The 11,983-nt window shown below is 46.7% G+C and overlaps 1 protein-coding gene across 1 annotated transcript in view; it reads right to left on the reverse strand.

The window, feature by feature from the left end:
* The window catches only part of zmiz2 (zinc finger, MIZ-type containing 2), a 49,094-nt gene extending 37,892 nt beyond the window's left edge, over window positions 1–11,202 (reverse strand). Inside the window, exon 1 of the mRNA XM_042709421.1 lies at window positions 10,556–11,202. The gene's annotated coding sequence lies outside the window, so the exon portion shown is untranslated. The remainder of the gene's footprint in view (window positions 1–10,555) is intronic.
* Between the last annotated feature and the right edge of the window lie 781 nt (window positions 11,203–11,983).

The raw sequence follows: 11,983 nt of genomic DNA on the forward strand, positions 1-11,983 counted from the left end.
TATACTATACTATAGGCCTACAAAGCCATGTTATTAGCGCTCCCATATCTCTGGTCGGTTCTCACCGGATAGCAAGGTTTGCTTAACTGCTTCCAGAAATGACAGAAAACGGGTGATGGAGTTTTAAATAACAGGTGAAACAATATTCACTCTGTATATAGGCTAATTAGTGACGTGAAATCACACAGAAGGTGGAGCAGAAGTGTCAATTAGCGCTCCAGCACCCCACAGTGTGCTGTGGGTACCACAGGTGGCCCATATAGTCCTAAGAGAAGGCCAACAGCTAGCACCAGCGTGCCAATGAGGATGAAGAGTGGCTAATGCTAGGCATTTAGGATGGCTAATCATTAGCATTCTGTGATTCTAGCGAAAGGTTTTTGATATTTCTGTGCTTCCGAAGCAACATGCAGCGTTTCTGCATTCTGTGCTCCTGAAGCAACGTGTTGATTGGCTGGAAAAGTGCAATAGTGTCAGTCTAATGATGGGCATTTGGAGAGGTTAACTATAGGCATCAGTGCCGAGGGTCATCAGTGAGCACAAGAATGTGTATCAGTGGGCATCAGTGTAAGCCAATCAGGTTTTGCTAATAATGGGCATCGTGAGCCGTTATCCACGGGCCTCAGTGCTCAGGGTCGCGACCCTGCTGGGTTTCCTGTGGCTCACGGAGTGGAGACATGAGGCTGAGGAGGCAGCCAACATGGCCGCCAATGTCCCCTGACAGCAGGGGGGATGGGGAGGGACAAAGGTGAGTCCATTAACCTGAGCGACCTGGCCTGGGCAAGCCACCACTGATCACAGCAGAGGATCACAGATGGTGTGTGTGTGTGTGTGTGTGTGTGTGTGTGTGTGTGTGTGTGTGTGTGTGTGTGAGAGTGTGTCCGGGAGGACAAGCCATTCAGGAATAGTATGTGTGCACGTAGGTCAGAGAGAGAAAGAGCAGGAACAAATCTTGCGGACTTTCTGTATGTGTGTGGGAGTGCGTGTAGGAGGGTGTTAAGTGAAGCTACGAAGCACATTACCCAGAGTTCCCCTTGTCCATCACGACACACACACAGCTGTTGTAATTATATTCACCCAAGGACCTAGGTGTCAGGTCAAAGGTGTGTGTGTGTGTGTGTTTGGCAATACATTGTACAGGTGTGTGACAAGGTGAGTTTAAGTGCCGGATTTTTACACACAGAGCACCCAAATGGCCAGCACTAAATGACAATCTAATAACTAAACTGTTTTTGCTATCAGGAAAAGCCACGCAATACGTAAGGGTGACCCTGCAACCTCAAGCAAGCATCATCCTATCTTACACATATATACACACACACACACACACACACACACACACACACACACACACACACACACACACACACACACACACACACACACACACACACACACACACACACACACACACACACACACACCTCTGCCCCCTCAATCCAATCCTGCTGATGACCGATACTAAGGACATACTAAGGACATCCGGACATCCACACCTCCTTTCCCCTCTCCTCTACTGTCTTTCTCCATCCCTCCCTCTTCCCCACCTCCTCTCTATCCCCTCTATTTCCTTCTCCTATCCTTTTGTTGCCTAATGCTTAATTTATCACTGTTATTGCTATTCTATTTTTTCTTTAGAGGAAAGCGGCTGCATAACTTCTCCATCTCTCTGCTCCTCTATTCTCCCCATGCTCTCTCCATCTCCTCCTCCTCCTCCTCATCCTCTCGCTCCCTTTCTCTCCTCATCACTTATTCGCAGTTCAATTTTCCAGCCTTCTCCTTCCTATTCCATCTTTGCGCATCTCCTCTACTTCCCTCTCCGGTCATCCCTCTCTCCTCCCCCACTCGCTCATCCCTCTCTCCTCTCCCTCTTTCTTTCTTCCCTCCCCCTCTATCCTATCCCTCTCCTTTTGTGTTTTGTCTCCCAGCTGATGGATGAACCCCTCCTCAGACCTCCTCCTCCTCCTCCTCCTCACCCACAGCACAGCAGTGGACCATATGTGGGGCGCACCCTCTAACACAGGGGGTGGGGACGGGAGGGTAGTAACATAGAGTGGGTGGGTAGCTGGCTAGCTGGGGTGGGGGGCAGCCACTTAGTGGGAGAAGAATGGCCAGTATGTAAGGGGGGGGGGTGCTGCTGCCACTAATGCAATGGGGTCGGGGTTCTGTGACACAGGTTGGGTGCGGTGGTCTGTGGACACTGACACGGGGGGGGGGTGGTCGGGGGGTGGCATCTCTCAGACCATCATATGACACAGGAGTGATCCGTTTTACTCATGGGGAGTAACAAACAGTAGCACAAACACACGTGTGCATCAGAGGTCGAGTGAGTCACATGATTGGCCAGCAGTTTGACATCACAGATGGCACTCATGCTGAATGAGCAGACGTTGCTTCTTGTGTTTGCTGCACCAGCAGAGGAAAGGCACATTAACATAATTCTTAGCTCATTTAATTATTATTTTAAATGACAAATCTGTGAGTGTGCCTGTAGTTTCATGCTCAGGTTTTTCAATAAGGCCCCATACATATTTTTATTTTTCAAAATATCCTTGCAATGACTGTTAATACAAATACAACAAATGTGGCGATACAGTCAAACCTGAGGGTACCCTGAGGGAACTCTCCCTCTCTCGCACACACACACACCTCTGTCAGGATCTTCATTCACTTGAGTAACACCCCCATGGCATGAATGGAATGTGCAGGATTGATAGGATTAGTATCACTCAAACACACACATACACACCACAACACTTTCATACCTAGCACACGTCCTTGTTTTTACACACCTTCACACAACACTTTTGTAGAAAACACACAACAGACACCCTTCCCCTCAAGTTCTGACAACACTCTCTCCCAGACACCATGCACATGTACCTTCCCCTCAAGACATTAAGACAACACTCCCTCTCACAGACGCCAGACACCACGCACACGCACACACCTGCTTACACATTCAAAGATGTGAAGCATGCACCACCAACCAGCTGACCGGGGACGGATCACTGGGTTGACGACTACACTAATCACTCTAACTAGCTTAAGAGAGACAGAGAGTGTGTGTGTGAGAGAGAGACACGCAGAGAGAGAGAGAGAGAAAAAGAGAGAGAAAATGTGAAAGAACATATGTGTGTGAAAGAAAAATAAATATGGCAAGAATGAAATGAAAGGAAAACCAAGAAAGAAAGAAAAAAAAAGAAAGCAAAGAAAAGACAAGAAATGAAAGGGAGCTAGCCGAGGAAAAAAGAAAAACTCTTAAACACTGATGCCGGCTTGACTGGATGCTCATGGAGGGGCCGATCCTTTACAGGTGGCCTCTACAGCAGCCTGCTGCCTGTGCACATCACACAATACAAGACACTACACACAGCACCTAATCCTTCTGATCTGGAACAGCTGTCACCACGGTGATCTAGAAATAAAGCGGGTGGGGGGTGGGGGTGGGAGTGATGAGCATGCTTTTGATGCATCTCATTCTCTTTGTCTTTCTCTGCATTAGCACTGAACTTGAAGTACACCATTAGGAAAATTGTGCTGCATCTCACACACACACACACACACACACACAGCAACATAAATGTGCATGTGGACAGACACAAAATCAAACCTTCCTCTTTCATAGCACATAATGCCACGGTCAGAAACCACCATCAGATTAACGTCATCAAATGTCACGGTGGTTATCAGCACTGCTACATCGAGTCAGGGGAGAGAGACTGTAAAACAAGGCAGAGATGCCCAGGCCTGCACGGAGGAAACACATTAAACCCTCAATTATATATACTGGCAGGACTTTTCCCCCAGGGACAATCAGACACTGTGGGCCAGGACAGAATCAGAACCTTGCCAGAGATGGACACTCAGTGCTGAGACTTGGCTCACTAGACAAGGCAGACTGGGGCCAACTGTACCGAGCACTGAGGACTAACTTTGTGAGTGCAGCCTCTTCTTCTTCTTCTTCTTCTTCTTCTTCCTCACACACACAAACACAAAGAGTTTTCAGGGCTACAACACAGAGATGTGGACAAGATGTGTGATGGTGTGGGTGAGCAGGCCTATGAGGTACAAACTGGAGCAAACTCTCCACAGAGTGTACAATATAACATTTGAAAGTATGATCAGAATGGAAAAAACTATGAGAAACCTCTGTACTGCAATTAACTTTTTGCAACAGTATTTCAAGTTCACAACATGACCAGGTCCCTCCATACAAACTGACCGAGGCACTTTTAGAAACTTCTGGTTACAAATTAGCAATGTAAATGCCCCCATCCCCATCCCCACCCCCACCTTCAACCCAATCCCAACCCCCAACCAAATTACATTCCCAGGATTCTTTGCTGCTGGTGGAAAGGTACTCAGCACTGACCCCAGCGACCCGACACATTGATATCCAAGACAAAGTGTCTTTACCTTTCTTTCCTAAAGGGCCACGTCCGCCATTGTGAGAGGGTTTGTGTGGCCATGCGAGGAGAAGCCTGACCAGCCCTGAGGAGATCAAAGCCAGCGATGGCTGCCAAGACCGACACACAGGAGCAAAGAAGAACGTCAATTTGCACAGCAAACAGCAGCTGCTGTGAAAGAAAGAGAATGAGCAGCAGACAGAGGGGAACAAGCTACCTGTCCCTGCCCCCACCCCTAACCTAATCTCACCCCTCCCCCCCTTGTCCTGTCCCCTTGTCCTCAGGCCATTTCACTGCACCCCTGTCCCAGTGTCCTCTTCTGGAGGGAGACAGGCTTTAAGATTTCTCTCAGAGGGGATCCATACTCCCAACTACTCACAGACAGCCTCCTTAACCAGGGCAGCTGAAATCTGAATTCAATTACACCTCTTTTGCAATTACAGTTGCACTGACCTGACAGACCAAAAAATAAAATAATTAATGCAAAGCAAAGCACCAGCCTGAATTTAGCAAAAGCTCAATGCTCAAATAATATGATGCTAGACTTATATCAAGTTATACAAATCCAATACCCCACACAAGAACCAATTCCTCCCTTTTAGGATATTAAAGACAACACACATACACTCTCTTAAAATAAATCTTCCTCTTTCCCGATCAGTCAAAGAGGCCTTAGATCAGCCAGCCCCGGAATTCATGCAGTCCATACCCAATTCAGTTCAGTCCGTTCCAGAGTTAGATGCCATCACACACACACACACACACTAGGGCAGCAGCTTAGGAGGCCGTCCTGCCTGCCTCCGGGCACCTGTCTTCAGCGGAGGAAACAGAGGCATTAGAGTCTTACGGCCTGCACGGCCCCAGGCCCCCGGGGCAGGCTTTGAGTCTACTTGTGACCTCAAATAGCTCAGCTGGACAGGAGGACTGGAGGCTGCGGGGCCCCCAAAACACAACACAAGCTAACGTTTGTGGCCCTTTACAAGATTATAATAAAGATATATTTTCTGCATAGACCAGAGGGCGGAGCCCCTGTGGGTTAGGATAAACAAATTACTATTGATACTTTAGCAACTCCAAACCACAGCCCTGAAGAACAGGTCGCTTCATTTACATTTAGTCATTTAGCAGACGCTTTTGTCCAAAGCGACGTACAAGGGAGAGAACAGTCAAGCTAAGAGCAATAAAAAAGCATGGTGTAACAATAAATACTACTTTACATGAGAATTAGAAAAACAACAACCTAGAAAAGAGGAAAAAGAAGTGCAGGAATGTAACTGCTGAAGTGCAAGTTAAGCGCTAGTCAGGTGCCAGTTAGGAGGGGAGGTGCTCTCTGAAGAGTTGGGTCTTCAAAAGCTTCTTGAAGGTAGAGAGGGACGCCCCTGCTCTGGTAGTACTAGGCAGTTCGTTCCACCAACGTGGAACTACAAATGAATAGTCTGGATTGCCGTGCTTGCACGGACGGCAGTGCCAAACGACGCTCACTAGACGAGCGCAGCGTCCTGGGTGTAACATTTGCCCTTACAAGAGCATTTAGGTAGGTGGGAGCAGAACCAGTAAGCACTCTGTAGGCAAGCATAAGTGACTTGAACTTAATGCGAGCAGCTACTGGCAGCCAGTGGAGCTCGATGAGTAGCGGGGTGACGTGTGCCCTTTTCGGTTGGTTTAACACCAGACACGCCGCCGCGTTCTGGATCATCTGTAGTGGTTTCACCACGCAAGCCGGCAGGCCCGTTAGGAGGGCGTTGCAGTAGTCAAGGCGGGAGCTCACCAAGGTTTGCACCAGCAGCTGGGTGGCATACTGGGTTAGGTACGGCCTGATTTTGCGGATGTTGTATAGCGCAAAGCGGCACGACCTGGAGACATTAATATGAGTGCAGCAGTGAGTCACAACAGGAACACCAAGCTCTTGACACAAGTCGGGCTGGCTCAGCGACCTTTACACCCCCACGCTAAGACCTGATTGCCGGGCAGGTGAGGAAAGAAGCTGTTTGTAAAGCCCAGAATTGGCTCAGACAAGCTACTGTGTCAGCAATGCAAATGAGATGAGGCTCACAAAATCTGGCATTGGAGTTCCCTCCCCTCGCTGTAAGGGAGATTGAACCCTGAGTGCATTGTCCTTATTTCACACAAGGTGTGTCAAATCCATACCAGATCATCAAGTTATGTGACCCTTAGTTATACCAAAAGTAGGTACCTCTCCAGTATCATGACGTTGGCTACATTATCAACCTCAACACATATCCCTTATGCAAGCTACCTGTACCTGTGAGTCTGCAAGTGCTGCAAAATGACTACTATCTATCTACCATCCGATCTATCTATCTACTGAGGGTAAAAAAAAAGGGTAATTGCTTGGCACTTGGACTGAAATCAAACAGTAAAGGAATTAAGGGATTTGGCCAAAGGATCATAAATGTAACAGAAAACATGTACTGGTACAAGTATGGTCCCACAACAACCCAGAGCAGAAGCTGAGAGCACTCGCTGCCACTCCTGGGTTGAGTCTTTTCAGTCCGCCTTTTCAGCCTAAAGGCAGGGGAGAGCGGAACGGAGAGGCAGGAGGCAGGCAGGAAGAGGACGGATTACTGCGGGGCCTATCTGATGATCCTCAGGCTATCTGCTACCACCCCTGCTGTGTCCAGGCTGTCAGGAAGCACGTTGCCTGTCTCATCACCAACTCCATGCCACTACAGAGACAGAGAGGATTTTATGGCTACTTCAACAGGCTCTCAAGCATCTAGGCTCGCTTGAGACTTTAGTTGCCAACTAGGCTCTTTTGATAGCGGAGAATTGTAACATAAACTGTGAGTGCTTTAAAAACACAAACCTACGTGTTGAAGAATCCAGATGATAATTTGCAAAAATGCTGGCTTCTTTATAACGCTTTGAAGAATGAAGCTTGAGGCCTTTTGTTTTTATGGCTAAATACAGTAATGATGATGGGAGTGATTTAAGAACCCAGACCAAAGAACCCTGAGGCCTAAATATTCAAGAATGCAAGAGTGGCGACAAAAATGTATTTTATTATTGGTCTGGAATCAGTAGCAGGAATGCCAATAATACCAACCGAACATCTACCCCAAACAGCTACACTGAACTGTAAGGCTCTTAACATCACATGGTTTGTGGGTTATGCTTGCCCCCTGACACACAGACAGACAGACAGACCATCCTGGTTTCCCCATGTGGAGAGAGAATCATTCATACCACCACAGTCTCAGGGAACACTAATCTGAGACATGCCCCCTCGACCACAGTGACATATGATCTCATAAACCGCACTTCACACATCTTCCCAGAGTGTGTAAGGATATCAACATACACACACCGACACCGCCCTGCAGAGAGCCACTGCTGCTCACACACACACACTGAGGCATCTCAGCACAAAAATGACTGCTTACACTCGGCTCCGCAGAAACACCCATCAAACTGATCCGAAACTCGCCCAAGAGCAAAAACCATACTGGTCGTCTATGGACACAGAAAGAGATAAGAGACGCCTGACATCAGAGAGCATCCTGGGATACCCTTCTGATCCCTGTCCCAGATCAGCACCCCCAGAATAGTCCAGACTCCAGACACGGACGGGCCACATATATATCCCTGCTCCAGACGGTTCCGCTGCCACCCATACACGTGCTTCAGTCTGCGGTTATAAAAAGATGATACGCTGCTTCAGTGCATTCGGGAGGGTATGTGGGAAGGCAGAGCTACTCGCTCATAGGCTAGGCCTGCTGGTCCAAGCTCTGATTGCCATGCAAATGTCTTATTTTACACAACAGTGGACCTGAGAGTGGAGGACTCACACACACACACACACACACACACACACACACACACACACACACACACACACACACACACACACACACACACACACAACAATGTACTGAAAAAGAAACCAACTAAGGACTCTTTGACTGTCTTTGTTGAGCGGGGAGTCAGACCAAGAGATCAGATCCTTCAGAGGAAAACACACAGACGACTTCACAGACATTTCGGGTGCTGCATGCTGACCTACGCTAGAGAACATCATTACAAGCAAGCGTGCAACAGAAGACAGCGAGTGTCTTATCAGCAAGGCATTCAAGCCCGAGGAACAAAGTAGCCACCTCAAGTGGGCCGCATCCTCCATCGTCTCGCCCAACCAGCTCCCGTATAAGATTACCTGGAGCCCTTTTTGTTTCCTCTAGAGGCAGCGCTGTTGACACATCACAAAAGTGATATCCTCACACTGAAAACTCCCAGTGCAGAGACCACAAGGTTTGTTTACTCAACTCAAGGTTAAAAAATAAAGTGATGGGTTTCCTTACGTACTGCGGCTATTTTTACAAGCTGGCCGAGAGACCCCAAACTCATCACAAGCTAACTGATGTGGCCTATTAATAAAGATACATTTTGTGCACAGAGGGAGAGCATGAATCCTGTGGGTTTGGATAAACAAATTACTATTGATACTTCAAACCACAGCCCTGAAGAACATGTCGACAGGTTGGTTAATGTGAGTGCAGTAGTGAGTCACCACCCATCAGTAGTATGTTATCCAGGTGTGCAAGGGTTGGCCAGTAAAGCAAAAACAATCCTTGGACAAAATCTGATGAAATGTGTATATTAGCTTATTGGGAGCAACATTCAAAATCCAAGACAATTCCCAGGCCAGAGTAAGATTTTGACTTTTTTTTCCCAGCTGTACAGGCCTCCTCAGATGTCATATCAGACAGAATCTGATGCAGAGACAGTGCTGGCTCAGATCTGGCCTCTGCTTTCTGGTGGCCCATCTCCATGGGAAAATATAGGTCTAGCTGACTTCCTGTGGTTCTGTTGGGTCATCTTGGTGTGAGCCTGAGAATGATCCCATGGGAGCAGCGCAAATCAGGTTGAGATACTCACCATCTGCCAGCCTCACCTTTTTACACCAATCAGCACAGCAACACTGAGCCCCCCCACCCCCCACACACTACTCCAAAACCCAGCCCCCATTGAAAACAAATAACACCTCGTTGCATCATATGGACTGAAATGAGAAGTGGCACAACCATTCCTCAACCTGTCCACCCAGTTTTGAGGCAAGCTGGTAGCTGGCTCTCTACAGATCTGGCCCTGATATGGTACAGGCCAAAACCTTTCCAGAGTCTGTTGCTTTCTGTCAGAGACAGAAACTAAGAGATCAATGGAAGAAGGCTTATGCAAAACTGGCATAGAACACATACCAGGAATGCTTTTGTTTGGGTTTTTCCAAACTCTCACACTACAAGGACCTACAGGCAAAGCAGGGCACTGAAACCTAGTGTTAACTAACTCATGCATCAGCTACATTCCTGCCTGAGAGGGACCTCTGAAATCATTAGGACTAGGCTACGATCTATACTATTGTTATTAAATGCATATTACATTACACCTTAAGTATAATGCATACGGTAACTACACCTTAAGTATAATGCATACGGTAACTACACCTTAAGTATAATGCATAAAGTAACTACATCTTTGTGGCCAATGCTACAATTATACAGGTGGTCATTTATAGAGACTGGGCTTCTACAGAAAATTAAACAAAATGTTAAGTATCTAAACACGAAGAGTACTGTAAAACAACAGCACCTTGCAGCCGGGTCTCCCAACAAAAAATGTAGGCATTAAATGTGCATTTTTCCAACAATTAAGCTGCCCAAGCTTCTACCAGCTGGTCAATAGCCACATTGATGCCACCAAGCGACTTAAAGAGCAACATTGTAGTACTGGCATGCCTGCAGAAGATAATACAATGGACGACATTTTGTATCACCTTGTAATGCCTTTTATCAAACAGCGTGTAAGGCAAGCCTCCCCTTGGTCACACATTTTACACACATTGAGACATTTGGTCACTCGAGCAACTGGGAAACACACGATATTCACCACGGTCCTGAAATCTTACTCGCTGGCCGTCATCGCAAAACCAATGCCAGCAATCACAGCGAGGAAAGCATGGTCAATTAATTGTTGGATTAAGCTAGAGGATTGAAGACTGCTTTTACAAACGTTTGCCTACTTCCTCGTCAATCATACAATGTGAACGAGCGGGAGCGATGTCAACATTAATATCACCTAACAGAGACAAGACAGTGGTCAGAACCATTGTGATTAGTAAACGTTGTTTGGCTTACCTCCGACTACAGCTGCCCGAGGTTGCTCTGGTCTCTGTCTGGTGATTCCGTGATCTGCGGTAGGAATCCTGTGTGTTTCAACGATCAGGACCAGTGCGAACCGTTTTGCGAACGCCGATAAAAGTGGACAATTGTCTGTATACCTCTTATCCTCTTTCGGTTACCAAATAGGTTGCATCGATGTAGGCTATGCTATCTGAAATATCCACGGCTTAAAAACCCTAGCAACCGTTAACAAGTAAATCCGGCTATCTTGTTTTATCCATGTGCATTCAAAAAATAAAACCTGTGTATCACTGCATAGACCCGGTGTGTTGCTACTTGAAATTCGCTGGCTACAAAGATGGACCCAACCACCTATCGGCTAGTTTGAAAAAGTAAGAGCAGACTAAGCGTTGGATGTCTGTGTAGTCTGAGTGTAGCCTCTGCTCTTGGCAGTATTCCCTGAGCTGCGCTGCATTCCTCACTCTATTGCACAATGAGCCGCTATAATTTATTCATGAGATCATGGGGATGGAGGTTCGGAAGAAAGAAGCAGTTTTTTTTTGTCACTCACCCCCTCATCGCCTTCTCGGCTGACTTCCCCTAGCCCTCAGACCAGATTAGCTGATCGACAACCAAAGCAGGAAGTGATCCATGCGATGTTACACAGTTGCCTCAGCCCACCAGCACTCCCTACGAGCATTGCTGGAACTGAAGCCATTTTGGCTCCAGTCAATGCGTTTTAGTCACAAGCGAGTTATGAGCAAAATGGTTAACGTAGAATTATTCTTCCTTTAATATATTTTTTATTTGTGCTCTGTGTAGTAGCAAGCATAAAGCTATGTTAGGATATTTAAGAAACTGATATTTGATAACTGATTTGTAAGCTAAAGGGTTGTCTAATTGAAAAAAAAGTCTAATTGTCTTGGACCAGACAATAACCATACACATTGGAAACGCATATGACATATAAACCTAAAAAAATCTAATTACCATGCAGTTGAAAACTTCTCTGTTGCAAAAGAAAATTGCATCATGAATGACATCAGCCTGGAAAGAAAGAAACAGAAGTGTAGGGGAAAATTGAGTCTGTGAAGTGTTTTTGTTTATTCAGGCAGCAACTGCAACTCTCAGCAACTTCAAAGAGACACATCTAACACCTCTGCAGGCTACACTGTCCTCTATAATCACATGCAAGCCTGCACACAAACCCTCCGCACAAGCATTGACTACTGAGTAATATCAGTGGACCTAACACAACACACACACACATATATATGCCTCCTATACACGCTTGAGTGGAAACCACTAAGGTCTGGGGCCTGTTAATATTTCACTGCTGTTCTGGCATTGTCAGTGACCTTTCTGATCAATGTTTGCCCTCATCCAGATGGATCTGACCTCTGTGTGGCTCTCATATGCACAGAAGCTTATTCTGCATGAATG

This window comes from Clupea harengus, chromosome 12 (assembly GCF_900700415.2).
Source record: "Clupea harengus chromosome 12, Ch_v2.0.2, whole genome shotgun sequence".
Taxonomy (NCBI): domain Eukaryota; kingdom Metazoa; phylum Chordata; class Actinopteri; order Clupeiformes; family Clupeidae; genus Clupea; species Clupea harengus.